The following is a 20,144-nucleotide window of genomic DNA, read 5'->3' on the forward strand; positions in this document are numbered from 1 at the left end:
TTGTTGAATCAGTATAAAGACATTATTGCTGATGATATTCCAGATGATTTACCTCATGTAAGAAGTATAAGTCATTGTATGGATCTAATTCCTGAAGCTAGTTTTCCAAACAAAGTACCATATATATTGACACCTGTAAAGAATGAAGAACTTAATAGACAAGTGCATGAGTTGTTCCAGAAAGGTTTGATTAGAGAAAGCTTGAGTCCATGTGTTGTACCTAATGTGTTAGCACCCAAAAATATTGGAGAATGGAGAATGTGTACTAATTATATATCCATTAACAAGATAACAGTGAAATATAGGCTTCCTATGCCAAGGATGGATGACATAATGGATTGTTTGAGTGGAGAAAAGTATTTTACCAAGATTGATTTGAAGAGTGGCTATCATCATATCGAAATTAGAGAAGGTGATGAATGGAAGACTACTTTCAAGACAAAAGATGGTTTGTATGAATGGTTGGTTATGCCTTTTGGTTTGACTAACACACCTAGTACTTTCATGAGGTTGATGAATGAGGTTCTAAAAATATTCTTGGGTAAGTTTGTGATTGTTTATTTGGATAATATTCTGATATTTAGCAAGACTAAGGAAGAACATTTTGAGCATATTAGACAAGTATTACAGAGTTTGAAAGAGGAAAAGTTGTTGATTAATCTAAAAAAGTGTTCTTTTATGCAAGAGGAGATTATGTATTTGGGATTTGTGATTTTTGTTGATGGATTAAAGATGGATCTTGAGAAGGTTAAAGAAAATTTGGAATGGCTTACAGTTGAGAATGTGAGTGAGGTAAGATCGTTTCATGGTTTGGCTAGTTTTTACAAAAAGTTTATAAAGAATTTTAGTGTTGTTTGTAATGCTATGACTAAAACAATGAGGGGAGATAAAAAGGAATTCAAGTGGACACATGTAGTTGATAAGAGTTTTGAGACTTTGAAATGAAAGGTTGCTAAATTACCTATATTGGCTTTGCCTAATTCCAACAAAGTATTTGAAGTTGAATGTGATGCAAGTGGTAATGCAATAGGAGCTATATTAAGTCAAGAAGTTAAACCCATTGTTTTCTTTAGTGAAATGTTGAATGATGTGAAAAGGAAATATTATATATATGATCAAGAGTTTTATGCTATTATTCAAGCCTTGAAGAAGTGGAGACATTATTTGATTCCTAAGGAGTTTGTGTTGTATACTAATCATAAAGCTTTACAATACTTGGGAAGTCAACATAAATTGAATCAGAGACATATGAAGTGGGTTGAGTATTTGTAGAGTTTTACATTTGTCATCAAGCATAAGAGTGGAGTTACTAATAGAGTTGTTGATACATTGAGTAGAAGACGTTCTTTGTTGATTGAAATGAAGATTGAAATTCTTGTTTTTGATGGAATGAAAGAATTGTATGATGTTGATCCTAATTTTTCTAAAGCATGGAGAGAGTGCAGAGCACCAAATTTGATAGACCACATAAGTAAGCATGATGAATATTTCATTCAAGAAGGTATGTTGTTCAAAGGTATTTAGTTGTGTATTCCTAGAAGTCCTGTGAGGTTGAATCTGATTAAGGAAAAACATAGTGATGGATTAGCTAGACATTTTGGAATTGATAAGACATTGAGTTTGCTGAAAAAGAAGTATTATTGGCCACAAATGTATAAGGATTTTCAGAAATTTGTAAAGAGTTGTGGAGTTTGTCAAGTTGCAAAGGGAGTGAGTCAAAATATTGGTTTGTATACACCTATTACTATTCCTAAGAAACCTTGGACTAATATCAGTATGGATTTTGTTCTTGGATTTCCTAAGACAATGAAAGGTATGATTCTATATTTGTTGTAGTGGATAGATTTTCTAAGATGGCTCATTTCATACCATGTAAGAAGACATTAGATGCTAAGCATGTTGCTGAACTTTTCTTTAAAGAGATTGTGAGATTGCATGGATTACCAAGAAGTATTATTTCAGACAAAGACAATAAGTTTGTTGGTTATTTTTGGAAGACTTTGTGGAAGAAGATGGGTACTCAGCTGAAGTTTAGTTCTACATTTCATCCATAAATAGATGGACAGATAGAGGTTGTGAATAAAAGATTAGGAAATTTGTTAAGATTTTTAGTTAGGAATAAGCTGAGTAATTGGGAGATGTTATTGGCACAAGCTAAATTTGCATATAATAATTTTGTGAATAGAAGTATAGGGAAGACACCTTTTGAGATTGTTACTAGAATGCATCCTAAAGGTATCTCAAATTTGAGAGATGTTGCTGGTGAAGAAAAGAGAAGCACTGAAGGAGAATAATTTATTGATTTTATGGAGTCTTTGCATAAGGAAGTGAATCTGAGGTTCGAACAAAGTAATCATAAGTATAAGGAGAATGCTTATTAGTCTAGAAGACACCATGATTTTCAAGTTGGTGATGAAGTGATGGTTCATCTGAAGAAAGGAAGATTCCCAGTTGGAACATATAGTAAGCTAAAGATGAAGAAATTTGGACCTTGTAAGATCTTGAAGAAGTTTCACAATGGTAATTCTTATGAAGTTGAGTTACTTGATGACATGGATATATCTCCTATATTCAATATTTCTAATTTGTATAAGTATCATGAGTTAGAGGATGAAGTTGTTGTATCAAATGATTATTCTAAGATGCAGATTGAAGAATTTGAATAGAGATTGGATCAGAGAGTTGGAAAGAGCACAAGAGAAAAAGATTACTATGAATATTTGGTGAAGTGGAAGAGCAGACCTATTGAAGATTCTTAATTGATTTCTTAATTTGAGTTGGATTCAGCTTAGGTTGGGAGATCTCAATGATTCAGGAGAATTATTTCTTTCAACCCTAGTTGTAGGAGCATCTTGGGTTGCCTTGTTATCCTACTCAATTTTTGTTCATTTTGCAAGTTGGTTCTGAGTTACTATAGCACTCTTCATGTGTTGAGATACTATAGCACTCTTCATGTGCTGAGTTACTGTAGTACTCTTCATGTTAGAAAAAGATTACTATGAATATTTGGTGAAGTGGAAGAGCAGACCTATTGAAGATGCTTAATTGATTTCTTAATTTGAGTTGGATTCAGCTTAGGTTGGGAGATCTCAATGATTCAGGAGAATTATTTCTTTCAACCCTAGTTGTAGGAGCATCTTGGGTTGCCTTGTTATCCTACTCAATTTTTGTTCATTTTGCAAGTTGGTTCTGAGTTACTATAGCACTCTTCATGTGTTGAGCTACTATAGCACTCTTCATGTGCTGAGTTACTGTAGTACTCTTCATGTTAGAAAAAGATTACTATGAATATTTGGTGAAGTGGAAGAGCAGACCTATTGAAGATGCTTAATTGATTTCTTAATTTGAGTTGGATTCAGCTTAGGTTGGGAGATCTCAATGATTCAGGAGAATTATTTCTTTCAACCCTAGTTGTAGGAGCATCTTGGGTTGCCTTGTTATCCTACTCAATTTTTGTTCATTTTGCAAGTTGGTTCTGAGTTACTATAGCACTCTTCATGTGTTGAGCTACTATAGCACTCTTCATGTGCTGAGTTACTGTAGTAAGTTACTGTAGTACTCTTCATGTGCTAAGTTACTATAGCACTCTTCATGTTTCGAGTTACTGTAGCACTCTTAATTTGCTAAGTTACTGTAGCACTTGGTGTTGAGTTACTCTAGCACTTAGTTGGTGCCAAGTTACTATAACACTCTTCATGTTGCAAGTTACTATAGCACTCTTCATGTGTCAAGTTATTGTAGCACTCTTCATGTGTCGAGTTACTGTAGCACTCTTCATGTGTTGAGTTACTATAGCACTTAGTTGGTTCTAAGTTACTGTAGCACTCTTCATGTGCCAAGTTACCCAGTGTATCCCGAGTGTCAGTATTTGGACATGATTTCTGTGAGCTGACTTGCAGGATTTATTTCATTCGTGACATTTATGTTAAGATCTTTTCTTGGAATGTGTCTAGACCATTGTTGGGTCATCCCTCCTCTTATGTAATGTTCTAGAATAATCTATAAGCCATTTTGGAAAGTATATAAAGTATTTAGGCTTAGAGTTAGGAAATGTTTTGGAGAAGAAGATTAGAGAGCAGAACTGAATGTGTAAATTTGCAATTGGATCATTGAATGTGAATGCATTAGTAATTGGTCGTAAGCCAGAAGGCTTTATAGCTAGACATGTATATTGAATATTTGAAGAATCAATAAAAGTATTTCATTCTTCTTCCTCCTTTGGTTGTTGTTCCTTGTGCTTGATTCCATTTTGTTAACTCTTGCAAGGTGGTTTGGATAGTTGGGTGAGCCTTTGGCCCTAGTTATTCACCCCTTGCCTATGTCAGATCTAATGGATTACCACACATGTGATACAAAAGAAGAGAAAAAGGATGAAGATGAAAATATTTGTGAACATGAAGTAGAAGAAGATTGAGACAAAGATCTTGAAAATGAAAATATTTATAAGCTAGAAAGAGATGAAGATGGTTTGAAGAAAACAACAATGGAGGAAGAACACGATGGTTTGGTTGTAGATCAAATAGGTGAAGCGGTTACACGGCTTATTGAAGATGTGACAGAAGAAATCAAAGATGAAGACATGAATAAGGTAAATTTTATATGAATTATGAGATGTTAAATTTGAGATGGGTTTGATAAATAATGATGATGGTTTACATGAGGATCTTGTTAGTGATGTGTGGTATGAAAAAGAAGATTAGTATAGTGGTGTTGAGTTCATTATAGGTACATTAAATCCTATAAGATTAGAGGAGAATGAGAGTTACACTTGGACAAAGTTAATTGTATAGGAGTATTACCAGCAACAAATACTTGTTCCAACTATGTGTTAGAAAAGAAGAAAGAAGGAAATATATTAGCAACAGATAATTGTTCTAGCTAGGTGTTGGAAGAGAAGGGAAAAATTCAGCAATGGCTACTTCATTTTTTGAATCTACAATCACAATTTTTTGGCATACAATGGGTGTCTGATGTATGAACATCTTGCATCAAAAATAAAAGGGGCATGTTGAAAGTAAAATAATTTAATAAAAATTAAAAAATGGAGAGAGAAAGTGACAAAAATTGGAGGAAAATAATTTAAAAAATGAAAAAGGGAAAAAAAGGAGAAAAAGAGGAATTTATATTTTCAAGATGCATAGGTGGGCAAAAATAAAAAAATATGAAAAGGTTTTATTGCATTTATCAAGGTGTGTAGGTGGCATTTTAGAAGTTTGTGGAAAGTTTCTTAAATCATGAATTTAATATTTTTTGTGATCCACAAAGGAAATGTAATTTTATAATTGGACCACATGGTGGTGCTTAGTTTTCATTGAGTCATAATTTAATATTTCTTGTAAGGTAGTTGTATTTACCTTTTGTCCCACATTGATTATGCTTGTAATATCTTGGGTGGTAAGTTCCTATATAAGGAAGATATATGATCATTTTTAATCAAGCTCTCGAGGTGTGATCTCTTTTAATCAATTGTTAAAGGTGTAATCTCTTTGTGAAGATGTTCTTGAGGTAAAAGATCTTAGTGTATAAGATCTTAGTTGGGAAGTTCTTCTTGTTGAAGCTCTTTGGTTGTAAGCTCTTGTTTTTGGAAGATCTCTTGGCATGCAAGCTAGTTGGAAGCTCATAATGTGAAATCTCTCTTATATTGTAAGAAGTTGGATGTCTCTCATGTTGGAGAATTTGTAAGGTTTTTTGAGTATAATAAAATCATGCTTTGTGAAGCATTTTTTCTTCTCTTTGTCTCTATATTGTTATTTTTATGATTGTGAGTTGGTAAGGGTGTGTGTCCCTTCATCAAGTGGTATCAAAGCACCCTTTGTTAGTGGTATTAGAATGTAGCTTCACCATATATGTACACATACACACATATATGTATGCATATATAGATATATAGATATATGATATATGTATATATAAATGTATGTGTGTGTGTGTGTGTGGATATGTATTTGTATATATACACATATATGTGTGTGTATGTATATATAGATATATTTATGCATACACACACACACACATACATGTGTGTGTGTGTGTGTATATGTATATATGTGTGTGTATATGCACATATATAATCTACTAGTTAAATATTTAATTATAAAAATGGTAAATGAAACATCAAATTGTCATTTATGAAAACAATGAGAAAAAGAAGTTGCATTTTATCATGTATTTAAAGAATACATAAAAAAGAGTGGAATTTTACTACACATTTAAAATGGGACAAATCGATCTAATGATCAATACACACTTGTATAACTTTAATGTTATTAATATAATAAAGTGTATATTGAAAATAAAAATACAATAAAGCAATACTAAATTGCAAAAAATAATGTATAGTTTAATTCACAATGATGCAAAATGTTTTGGCATCTTTAGAATCATTAGATTTGTATAATTCTTGCCACTGGACAATAACCAATTTTGTGTTCACAAGTTAATCCCCATTGAGTCACATCTCTATATCATATAGTGTTGTCAAAATCCCCCTTGTGCTTTGTTACCTTTCAATCTATGAGCTACAAAATATTATATAGAACAAAAAGATTATTTATTGTTAAATTGACAAAACATGCTTTTCATAATAGAGAGGGTGAATTTGTATGTTGATAGGTTCACTTAGTAATAGAGGAACTATAAAACAATGATAATAGTTAAATGACCAGTTCAGATATCAATGATTAAGGTTGCACAATCACAATCACTTAATGAGTTTTCTTGAAACATTTTTCCTATCTATATGTGCAAACCCATGAAAATCCTTGAATTTTGAGAATATCATCAATGCATTTTTATTCAATGTGGTTTAATATGTAATAGATTAAATGTTAATGATCTTCATCAAACCTCTTTTCACCTTCACTTTATCATGTTCAATACTTTTACACATGCCACTTTAGGTCCAATATATAGGTAGCCATGGGAAAAAGAGCATTGATCTTCTTTCAAGTTGTGCTTATCATATGATTATAATGCATAGTCTCTCTACCAAACCTTAATTTATATTTGTTTAAGAATTCTAGAAATTCACTCACTTACCTTCTCTTTATTTGACTACTCTTCATAGGTTAATGATGACTCCCTTTGGGATGATGCTTATTTTTCTGATTTTACCTTTTCTAACCTTGTGGATCCTACTCCACCTCTTATTGTTGATGTGGCCCCATCTAACTAAGAAATTCCTTCTTTATCTATTTTTAGAAAGAAACAACATGAGTGTGTTGGCTCATGTTGTAGTGAACAAGCCCAAAGGGATGACACTAGACACCATTAAAAACACATTAACCACTGCTAATGAAAGACAAGATAAAATAACACCCTATAGCTATCCTTGTCAAAAACAAGGCTTAGGATTCCACTAAACCATCATCCATGGTCAATACTATCAAAGATCATCTTGGGACAAGCCCCCACAAAAGCTACAAAATTTAACTAAAAATAAAAATAAAGGGCTAGAGTGAGCCCTTTAATTTCTCAACAATCACTTGGTCAAATGAACAAAAGAAACTGAAATAGAGACACTTTCATCATCATAAAATTGAAGAAAAAAACTTAGGAAACAAATATATTGTCCATCTTTCTCCTATCAAAAACAAAGTTCCAAAAATGATTGAACCTCCAACCCTAGACAACACTCTTAAAGATATTTTGTCTTGTTGCAATGTCTCTTTCCATCTCAATAGAAAAAAATCCACCTCTATAGGAGAAGAGAGGAGAAATATCAAAAAAACAAGTTTAAAGTTGTCACACCTCTTTTCATCAAAATAATAAAAAGAGGTAGCCCAAATATTCTCCACCTCAATAGGAGTCTCTACCTCCTAATTCAAAAATCTAAACTCCACCTCAATAGGAGACTACTTCACCCCCATGGAAGTCATGAAAGAAGCAACATATAGTAAGACCCAAGCCTTGTTCCTATGTAACAACACTCTTGTCATAACCAAAAGGTTTTGAAAATATTCCAAGCTAGTAAGATATATATTTATCATGCCTCCACCAAAAAAAGATATCTAGAGCTGAAACCAAGAGTCCACATTACTTTAGTCCCCAGATAGAGCAGGAATATATGAGAGAATTTTGTCCCTTGCCAAGCTTCCAAACTTGGGATTTATATTTTTCAAACAAAGATCACCATAAAAAGGAATAAAAAATCTACAAAGTCTATAAGAAACCCATTTATCAAAATTAGTTCTAGTTATCTAAAAAATTGAAGAGCTAGCACCACTTTTCCCTTCAAAAGGTCATAGCTTGCACCAACTCCAAATTGCACAAAGGAGATCTAGAAAACAAATAAAACAATGGAAAATACAAGGCTTACACCATTCCTTCATAAGAAGAACACCAATACCCAACATCTGAACAAGTAGAGAAAAACTCCAACTGCCATCCAAGACATATTTAGAAGTGGCAAGAATAAGAACCAGGAAAAAAAAATCCCATAGGCCATACATCAATCTCAAAATTTCTATCACCCCAACATAAAAAGTTCCCAAGGTAGGAGCACCCATTCCAATCCTAGTCACACATGAAGGAGGGACCATGATTAAGAAAAAAAAATAGTTGTGCAACCATCACCAAGGGATTATGAACAAAGAGACAATGTGGATAGGAACCCCACCCTAATGCAAAGGGAAGTTGTCCCACCATTCACCAAGACTACATGCAACAAGGAGGAATGATTTGACCTTCATTAGCTATGTGATCCCCTGAAAACTCCTAAAAACCTTTCACAAACCACCCCAAAATGTAGGCACTTCTTAATCACTTATAATAAAGGAAAGAAAAAGATAGCCATCCCTAAAGAATAGAGGTCATTTTAAGAATGTTAGCATGAGCTAAGAATCCACTAGAAGACCACCCATCAAAATTTGGTACCAATTTGAAGGGCAATAAAAGAAGTAGTCACCACATTTCCACTAAGAACCACTTAGAGCTCTACAAAAAATCTAGATCTTCAAGCTTGAACCCAATGAAATCAAAACCTATCACTACAAAGGATCTCCATCTAGGTTTGAAAAATCCCACTTCCAAACTATGCATGCAACCATAAGCATAAGGAACTAAAAGGAAAGGGACAACACCAATGATAGGAGATCAAATATTTGGGAAAAAATGAAGACTCCAAAAAAGAACAGGGCACCATGTAGGGTTTTGAATAGGATAATGTTGAACAATCCTAGCAAGGAAAAGATAACTACCCAAAGAAATATTAGCTATGAAAAGATGCTTTCCATGGCCTCCTAGATCATCCTCCCCATCTACATCTTCCTTCTCGAATTTGAAAAACCATCACCACTTCTCATTTTTCAAAACAAACTTTTTATATGTTCATATACCTTCTTTTTTTGTTATGAATGTTATACTTCAACCTTTGGTTGATGATGTGCAACCTTTTCGACACTTTCCCATTGTGTTGATAGTCCCACAAATATAATTTTCCTACTTGCTATCCCTTGTAGTGGGGATCCTAGTGATAGGATTTCCTAAATGGTGCTATGAAGAAATAGGAAAGATTATTCTTTACTTTCTCACTCTCCTATGCACTCTTGATATGGGTTTCTATATATTTCACCAATGTGTTATTAATGATTTTTTATTGACGTTGTTTTTTATGACCTCTTATGCCTATCTATATAAGAACCAACACCCAAATTTTATTTTTCTCTAATATAAAAGGCATAAATATAACTAATTATGGTTAATTTGATACATAATATTCCTTTTAGATATGCAAACATTGGTGAGAATATGATAGCTTGTAATAAACCATAATAGTTGTTATGTATGGAGTAAAGAAAATAATATAAAAATAATCTTGATGGACATCACATGGTGAATTCAGATACCATTTGAATTACACTCATCTAAACATTGATCTAAAGTCTAAGCATGTCATCAAAAATTATAATGAAATTGCATCTAAAATTTTGATCTTTTAGAAATGTATGATTTGATGAAAACTAGAATTCAAATAGGTTAGTTTGAGGTTTTCTAATTCTCAAAATGGGAATAACTTTTTGTCATGCCCAAAATATCGGGGCAAAAGCACACAGATTTTTTTAAAAGTTAATTAATCCACTATGTTAATACATGCTACACTTAAAAGGTTAAGGAAAGTCAGATTAAAAATGAATTTGGACTATTTCTCAATGAGATGCAGAGTTGAAGTTTTGACCATATACTATATAGGTCCAAAACACTCAAGTTAAGGTGTTATAGGAACATTGAGTTCAGGTTGACTAAACCCTAATTGTTGGCTAAGTCAACCTTAATTTGACCATTATATTAAGTTCATAAAGTTTCCTAAATTCTATTAGTTTATAAAGTTATTTCATGTTGTTGGTGTAAATAAGTATTCACTATTTACACTTTGCTTAAGTTTACTTAGGTTAATGCATTATTTTTCTATTTATTAGGTTAGAACCTAGGATTTTGCATACTCATATGAGTTGTCATGTTGACAACATAGAAGTAAGAAACTCTAATTTAGCACATGGTGTCTACAACACTAGAGTATGCATAATTAATTGAGTTGTCATGTTGAGAACATGGTTATTCACACTCTTAATTAAGCACATGGTATCTAAAACATAATTTTAGGTGATACACCTTTGTAGGCTTAGCCTCTCATCATCGCACTAACTCTTGTGCTCAATGGAAGATAATCCACTCTTAGTGGACATGTTCTTAGTTGTAAGGCTTATCATATTGCTAACTCCTAGACATTCTAGAAGCATTCCAGAGGCCTTTATATTCAAGATCTCCTAGTGTGTATGTACATCAATTGAATATCATATTGTTATTCTAATCATACTTTGTTGGTCAATTCTGTGCTAGTGCTTGAGTTCCTTGATCTTGGGTGATTTTTTTCTAAGGCAAATTCTTACATGGTATCAGAGCTGAGGGATTTTTTCCTCACATAGTTATTGAAGACCATCTTCTTGCTTCATCTTTTGGAGGACCTTGACTTAGATCTAGAGTATCATAGTCATTGTGATGCAGGAGCATCTTGCAAGAGAAATTTTATTTAAAAAAAAAAAATTGAAAAAAAAAATTTGAAAAAAAAAAATTGGAGAGAGAAAGTGATGAAAATTAGAGGAAATAAATAAATAAATAAAAAGGGAAAAAGGAGAAATTTCTATTTTCAAGGTGCATAGGTGGCATAATAGAAAAAATAAAATAAAAATAGTTGTCATTCCATTTATCGAGGTGTGTGGGTAGAATTCTAGAAAGTTATGAATATTGTAGAAAGTTGTGGATATTGTAGAAGGTTATGGAAGTTGTAGAAGGTTGTGGATATTGTGTAGGTGGAATTCTAGAAGGTTGTGGATAATTCATGCATTGTGTGGTAAGTGCCTATTTAAGCAAGGCATATGAGCATTTCTAATCAAGCTCAAGAAGAAGGAGAAGCTTGAGAAGGAGAAACTTGAGAAGTGAAAGCTTGGGAAGGTGAAAGCTTCAAGGTGTGAAAGAGAAGGAGGAAGTGAAGAGTGAATTTTCCTGAGTCTCTGGATAGAGCACCGAAGGTGAGGCAGTTTACAGCAGGATTGTGATGGACTTGTGAGTGTGTAGATAGAGCGCTGAATGTGAGGCAGTTTACACTTGGATCTTAGATAGAGTTTGTGAGAAGAGCTAGTGACTGTAGTTTAGAAACAAGGAGATTTCTTGGTGGCTTGCGAGCACAAGTTGAGATCTCAGAGGTTTCTACCAGAGCTTGGATCTGGACTAGCTTGGGCTTGGATTAGATCTTGAGAGATCTTGCAGAAATGTTATTGTAATTGCTATTGAATTTTCAATAAAATTGTTTGAAACATTTTGTCATCTCTTGTCTTCATATTGTGGCATTCTTGGTTGTGAGTTGGTAGGGTGGTGTGGCCCTACATCAAGTGGTATTAGAGCATACCTTCATTAGTGGTATCAAAGAACGTACCTTCATCAGTGGTATCAGAGCAGCCCTTCATCAGTGGTATCAGAGAAGAAGTTCCTGAGTGTACAAGAAAATTTCCGAAGTGTGAGGCAATTTGTACCAGGACCTTGGTTGGGTGAAGTTTATCAGAGCCAGATTTCCTGAGTGTACAAGTAGATTTCTGAAGTGTGAGGCAGTTTGTACCAAGACCTTGGTTGGGTGAAGTTTATTAGAGTGGGAGTTCTTGAGCATTTAAATAGATCATCAAAGTTGAGGCAATTTGCACTAGGACCTTGGGAGGACATGCAGATTGATCGATTGATGTGGAGAGGGAAGACTAAACTTGTTGAGGCATGATTATGGAGAGCTGGTGGATTGCAAATCCATTGTCCTAGACTTGTGATGTGGTTCTTGATTATTTGTGTGAGGTGGTAGGTTGTGATCTAACTTGCAAATAATTTGGTTGTCACAAGGAGCGTGGGAAGGATTTGTTGCAAAGGGTTTACGAAGATCTTGAAAGATGGTTCCAAAAGGATTGGACCCTAAGATGATTGCAAAAATCCATGATATAGTGGAGAGAAATTTTTCTAAGATGGTTGCTCAGTTAGATGCTAAATTAGTTGATCAACCTAAGAAGGTCAAGGTGGAAGAGGTTGGTTTTGTTGATCAGATTGTGGAGTCTGATGTAGAACCTATAGAGCAACTAGAGGATGTTGCTGGAGATATTCCTAACCTTGTTGATGTTGGGATGGAGATTGGTTTTCATGATCAATTGGTTGAGTTTGATGTGGAGACTATAGAGCATTTGGTCGTGGATGATCTAGTTGATGTTGGTGGTGACTTGTATGTTGTAGAGCACTTGGTCATGGATGATCTAGTTTTTGTTGGAGGTGAGTTATGTATTGCAGAGCATCTTGTTGTGAGCAATGAGGTTGCTAGTGTTGAGAGTTTGGCATGTGTTGATGGAGATCTACATGTGGCTGCTGATGTGAAGCTTGTTATTTCTGGTATGGATTCACTAGTTGTTGACGTGAATGAGAGTTTGCTAATGAAGTATTATGTCTAGTTTGTTTGTGAGAGTGAGCATGTTGATTGGATGGTTGAGATACTAGTGTTTGACATATGGATGCAGATGTGGAAGATTTTCATGTTGGTTTTCTTGTCCTTGTTGAGGTGGAAACCTTTGGTGAAGATGAATATGGTTGTAGACCTTTCTTTTTGGCATCAAAGTGTGGGACACACTTTTCTATCTACAAGGGGAGTTTGATGCAAGAGCATCTTGCAAGAGAAAATTTATTTTTTTTAAAAAAAATTGAAAAAAAATATTAAAAAATTTGGAGGAGAGAGAAAGTGATGAAAATTAGAGGAAATAATTTTTTTTTTTCAAAAGGGAAAAAGGAGAAAAATGAAAAAAGGATAAATTTCTATTTTTGAGGTGCATAGGTGGCATAATAGAAAAAATAAAATAAAAATGGTTGTTATTCCATTTATCGAGGTGTGTGGGTAGAATTGTAGAAAGTTATGAATACTGTAGAAAGTTGTGGATATTGTAGAAGGTTATGGAAGTTGTAGAAGGTTGTGGATATTGTGTAGGTGGAATTCTAGAAGGTTGTGGATAAGTCATGCATTGGGTGGTAAGTTCCTATTTAAGCAAGGCATATGAGCATTTCTAATCAAGCTCGAGAAGAAGGAGAAGCTTGAGAATGAGAAGCTCGAGAAGGAGAAACTTGAGAAGTGGAAGCTTGGGAAGGTGAAAGCTTCAAGGTGTGAAAGAGAAGGAGGAAGTGAAAAGTGAATTTTCCTGAGTCTATGGATAGAGCGCCGAAGGTGAGGTAGTTTACAGCAGGATTGTGATGGACTTGTCAGTGTGTAGATAGAGTGTCGAATGTGAGGCAGTTTACACTTGGATCTTAGATAGAGTTTGTGAGAAGAGCTAGTGACTGTGGTTTAGAAACAAGGAGATTGCTTGGTGGCTTGCAAGCACAAGTTGAGATCTCAAAGGTTTCTACCAGAGCTTGGATCTGGACTAGCTTAGGCTTGGATTGGATCTTGAGAGATCTTGCAGAAATGTTATTGTAATTGCTATTGAATTTTCAATACAATTGTTTGAAACATTTTGTCATCTCTTGTCTTCATATTGTGGCATTCTTGGTTGTGAGTTGGTAGGGTGGTGTGGCCCTACATCAAGTGGTATCAGAGTGTACCTTCATTAGTGGTATTAGAGCATGTACCTTTGTCAGTGTTATCAGAGCGTACCTTCATCACCATCTTTTTGCTTCACCTTTTGGAGGACCTTGACTTAGATCTAGAGTATCATAGTCATTAGGAGTATCTAGAGCCAAAGAAAATCTTGCCATTACATCCGAAGAATTGATTCGGTGAATTTTGAATATAAATTTGCCTACCATAGGCTATAGTCAAAATTGAGGCAATTTTTTTTGCAAACTGGCACTTGAAGGCCCAATTTGCAAATTCAGCTTACAAATTTTTTTTTTTTTGCAGGAACTAGGTGGTGAAATCTCAGCCCCCATAGGTGGAATATTCACTACACACACCAATCAAAAAATATATTCTCAACTAGTGAACTCAATAAATCAGCCCTAGCTTTCAATATTTTGGTAGTTCCATTCCACATCTGGCGACATCTTACCATAAAACTCACTTCAACAACAATCATGACTTTTAAGCCATTACCATACTTGAGGACTTTAGCTTATTAATCTTGTGGCCTTATCCAAATTGTGTATGTGGGACTAAAAATCTGGCAAGCCTCTGGCCAAAAACTTCTCCTGGTCCCAACGTTATTTTCTACACTTTCTAGTGACAGCAAACCACAGAGCCTCCATATCATCATAGTCATAGAGTGACATGAAGGAGAAACATTAGCTTTGCCATGTAGGATAGACCACATCACCTTTTGAACACTTAGCAATCTATATTCAATGTTATATCCATGTGTCTTGTCCATACAACTAACATACACTGACATCACTGCCACATCACCTAGGGGCTATTTTTCTGCTAGTGTTAGCTAGTCACTATGTTAAAATTGATGGGTGTTTGACCATCATTAGCAAGCCAAATTGAAAATCTATGATAACCATTTGGAAATCAAATTTAACCTCATAGTTTTCTAATCAGACCCCTCTCCACATTCAGTTTTGATTTGGCAATCCAACTTTGGAAGGTCATATCTTAGTCATTCAAACTCCAAATCAAGTGCATTTTTTTAATTTTGGGTAGAATTTCTTGTAATTTTTAGTGGTTCTACTATTTTTTAGTTTTGGTGTATGGATTTTTTAGAAATTTCATTTTTTTGGTGATTTTACTTATCTAATCTTACATTTTGTAACCTCAAACACTCTGTAAAAGCTCATCTGGACACATTTTCATGTTCTATTTTTTTCGAAAGTGCTTAATTTTTTGTTTACTTTCTATATACACAATCAGATAATAGGGTTGTGTGGATAGAAATATCACTTTTAGAATAAGGTTCTTTTTTGCATTGTATTGCTTTGATTGCACTTCAAAATTGTTCTACATCTGAGCTACATTGCGAAGTACTAGATTTGAACCTCAAAAGGTATTTGTAAATAGAAAAATTAGAAGTTCACTTTGTACATTTTGACAAGTTTCCTTTTGTAGATGCACTACATATAAAGCGAAAAAATATCATTTTTGGGGGTTCTTTGCTTAACTGAATAGGGGTTTGTCTCTTGTGTTCTTGTGTCTCTCTTTCACTTGTGCTCCTTTAATTTTCTACATCATGGGTTCACCTAAAATTCCACTTCTAACTTCACACAATTATACTACATGAAAAGATATTGTATGGAGTAGATTAATGGAAAAAGGTTTGAATCTATATGTTGATGGTACAATTACAAAACCCTGATGCTACAACACTAGTTGAGTGGAAAATCAAAGACAACTAGGCTTTAGGAATTATCAAGAGTTGTGTTCATAGAGATCTCTTCTTCCACATTTCTAGCTTTAAGGATGCTAAGGGTGCTTATAAAAAACTTGAAGGGTTGTATGGTAAGGTGGATGAGGAAAAGGGAATCCAAATTGAGGATGATCTACTTCTATTGGATCCTAAGAATTTTGACGCAATTCAAGACTATGTCAACAAAGGTAATGAAAAAAGAGCACTACTTGAGGATTGTGGTAATCCCATGAAGGATGATAGATTGATTCATCACATCTTGGAGAGGCTACCTTCAGAGTATGCATCTTTTGTTTCAAATTACAACACTCATAAATTTACCATGGGAAGTGTCTTTGCTAAGCCTTTATTTGATGCATTTGCAAAAATGTTGATGTCAGAACAATCCAAGTTGGTACATATGGGAATTCTCATGTCATCAAAGACCAAAGCATTGGTGGCTAGCAATGAAAACCAATCAAATCAAAGTGGAAAAATTTCTACCAATAGCAAGAAAAATAAATGGAAGAAAAAATCATAATCAGAGACACAACAATCTTCCTCCTCCCAACAAGGCAATTCTTCTTCCAACAAGAAGGGAAATAACAACATGAAGGAAAAACTATTTTGTGCATATTGCAAGAAACCAAATCATGATAAACATTACTTCAAGACTAAGAGAATCGCTGAGTTGGAAAACATACTTAGGAAGAACAAAATCAATGTGCCAAATGCTTCCAAGGATTCAAATCCATCCACTTCAAAGGAAAAAGGGTAAGAACTTATGGCTGGTTCAAGTTCTTTAGGGGAATGAATTCTTGACTTAGATGTCTCATATCATATGGGTTCTTCAAAAGGACACTTTTCTTCATTGAAGTAGTCTAAAGTATCTCACATCTTTTTAGGGGATGATACAAAAATGGAAGTTGAAGGGAATGGACAAGTTGAGATGGAAAATGGAGAGTTCAAAGACATTCTCCATGTTACTAACCTTAGCACCAATCTCCTTTCAATTTAACAAATCACTCACTATGGAGGTGGCAATAAAGTTAAGTTCCTTCCTAATTTAGTAATGGTGCAAAATCCTAAAGATGATTCAATTGTTGTAGTGGGTAAAGTCAATCATGACATAAGGCTTTATTCTTTCTCCCACTTTGTACCTTAGTCTCCTTCACATTCCTTGTTAACACATTCACAATCACAAAGTAAATTATGGCCTGAGTGATATGGACATCTTGCCTTCCACTATCTTCATCAACTTACCTCAAAAAATATGGTCAAAGGTCTACCTACAATCAAATTTTATAAGGGTGTATATTCAACTTGTTCAATGAATATGCATCTAGAAGAGAAGTGTGACAAAGAAAAGTCTTGGAGAGCATCTGTTGTTCTTTAGTTGGTTCACACAGTTTTAGCAGTTCCTTTTGTAGTGACATTAGTGAGCAAGGGTCACTATGTCCTCACTTTCATTGATGACTTTTCAACCTACACATGGGTTTACTTTCTTGATCACAAGAATGAAGCATTTGACAAATTTCTAGCCTCCAAGAGTCATGTTGAGAAGCACTCAAGGAAAGCCATCAAGGTTCTTCATATGGACAATGAAAGTAGATATGTAAACTCAAGACTTAGAGACTTTAGTGAACTTGAGGGTATTGATCTTTAGAATCTTATAGCATTCATTCCACAAAATAAAAGTGTTGTAGCAATGAGTATTAAAATTCCTAAGTCAATGGAAAATTGCATGATTCAAGCCAAGTCTCTTGATCCATCACTTGAAGTCAAAGCTATAAGCAATGCCAATCACATACTTAATAGGTCTCCACATAATTTCTTGAATGGAAAGACTTCTTTTGAGGCATGGTACAAAAGAAAATTAGTTGTGAAACACTTCAAAGTTTTTTGGTTGTCCAGCTTGGGCAAACATATCTTCAAGGGAATGCAAGGCACCACCACCAAGGCCTTGTATTTTCATCATGTAATGCTACACTAAGCATAAGAAATAATTTGAAACAAAGAACAAGTACAATGAACATAATAATATATTTTTTTATACAACTTAATACAAGTACAAGTACAATGATTGAGCCACTCTCAATCTGAAAACCTCAAAATAAAAGAAGATATCATCCAAATACATTTCCATTAAGATACTAATACATATTGAATTTGGTACAATAATGAAGTATGATATCATTATTAAATGCCTATATCCAACCTATGGATCCTACAAGTAACAAATTATGTTTCTAGAAGTAACTTCAATAATCATCCTTAGCTACTTGTTAATCAACTTGAAGCACCTAAAAACACATAGAAAATTCAACACAACACAAAGGGGGCTCAGTGCACACTGAGTTGAAAAGTGCAATCCACCTGCATACATGTTAGAATAAACATACACGTATTCATAATGCAGATATCTGATCCACTTAATATATTGCAATTCTAAAATTAATATGCAAGAAGTATACATCTACTTAACAATGCAAAATTAAACTCGCACTAAGAATATTCGATAAATGAATCATATATATACTGAGGTGTCATCATTATGGCACTAAGATTCTGCATCCATGTATGGTATGCTCATAGTCAACACATAAAAAAATTCTCTATTATACTCATCAATGATAGAATAGAGGTTTGCCTTGTTCTCCATACTTAACCCTTTAGGTTTAAGTCATAGGTAAAGTCAATTATCTTTTAGCATGTAATTAACCCACCCAGTTCATTTTAACATTTTCACTGAATTAAATAATTGAATAGGATTAACCAAATTCAGCCACCCCGATATATTCATCACAGTTATTCTCAAGATGCACATCAAATAGATTTACAAAAGAATGTACATGCAATAGATATAAAATTAGTATACAATGTGATACTAAATTCTTCATCTATTTGCAACCTATCTTCTGCTACCAATTTCAAAAGTAACTTAGGTTACTATAACAACAAGAGCAAAACTATAATATTAAAATCACATAAATATAATTAAACTGACATATCACTTTAATGATATTTACCAATCTTAATACTATACCATTGAACCCTGTTGTCATAATAAACTAAATTAATCTTTCAAAATGACTAAGATAGTAGAATTAAAGTAAATATGATATTCTTGTTCAATATAAAATTCTTATCAAACATATATCATTAGTCCATCTTTTCCATTGAAAACAAATTTCCAATTCAATAATGGATAGAAAAACATCATTAGAAAAATAATTCCAATTCACATACATATGATTTCCATATGATTGATATCTCAATCCCATTTAGTTCCAGTATATAATGGTATTCATTTCAACCTCTGCTAACTATAATTCACTATTTAAAATATCACATACTGTACCATATAACAGTTTCCTACAGCATTCAATTGAACAATTGTTCAAGCATTATAAATGTTTTCATACAAATAAAACTTGATCAATAATGCTAAATATTCATTTATCTTATTTCCAAATTCCAAAATAGCATTTAACATAACTAAAATCTCAAAAACATATGAAACTCCAAAATGTAATCAAATCATAATACCTGTTCACACAGGTTATAGGCTATTCTAGTGGTATCTTTCAATCTATCAATAATTATAATAAACTATGTTGACAAATGTAGAACCAGAATCAGTATGCAAAGAACATTAACAAATAAAGTAAACATTCACAAACCAAAAACTAAATTCACATATATGCTTAGACAAAGAAAGAGAACAAGAAGTGCAAACCTCACAAGAGAAAACACTCCATGCTTTCTTGATTCTGTAGATGTGTCCTTTTGCTGTGGATGTATGCTCAAGATGCTCAAAAGCTACTTCAATGGAGATGGGTAATGGCAAATTGGTAGCTTTGTGAGCTCTCAATTTGGCATTATAAGGGTAATATTGATGGCTTTGGTTCTCAAAATAGCATGGTAACTTTAGCTCAAAGATTGCTGATGAAATGGCTTGGGAGGGGATTCAATTTATAGGCTAAGGGGTAGAGAGATGGAGGGCTTAGATGCAAGGATGGATGAAGGCTTAAGGATGGCTAAGATGCACTCAAAGGGGAGCACATGGATTGTGCTTTTTTAGCACCAATGGGAAGGTGACACTTGTCACAAGGAGGATGAGTGTGAGAGGGTAGGGTAAAGGGTTGGTTAAAGTCATGATGAGTGGGGTTGAGTATGTAAGAGGGATGTAAGAGGAATGAGTGTGGAAGAGGGAAGAGTGTGTAAGATGAATGTAAGAGTCATGAGTGGGTTTGTAAGAGTCTTTTATGTTTTGTAAGAGCACTCATGACTTAGTGGTTGGGTTTTTTGAGGGGA

At 33.9% G+C, this 20,144-nt stretch overlaps 1 pseudogene; it reads left to right on the forward strand.

The window, feature by feature from the left end:
- The first annotated feature begins 4,483 nt into the window (after positions 1-4,483).
- Positions 4,484-20,144, forward strand: part of LOC149528889 (ribulose bisphosphate carboxylase/oxygenase activase B, chloroplastic-like) — a 178,210-nt pseudogene continuing 162,549 nt past the window's right edge.

This window comes from Cupressus sempervirens, chromosome 11 (genome assembly GCF_028749045.1).
Source record: "Cupressus sempervirens isolate cs-2001-9-10 chromosome 11, ASM2874904v1, whole genome shotgun sequence".
NCBI classification, from domain to species: Eukaryota; Viridiplantae; Streptophyta; class Pinopsida; order Cupressales; family Cupressaceae; genus Cupressus; species Cupressus sempervirens.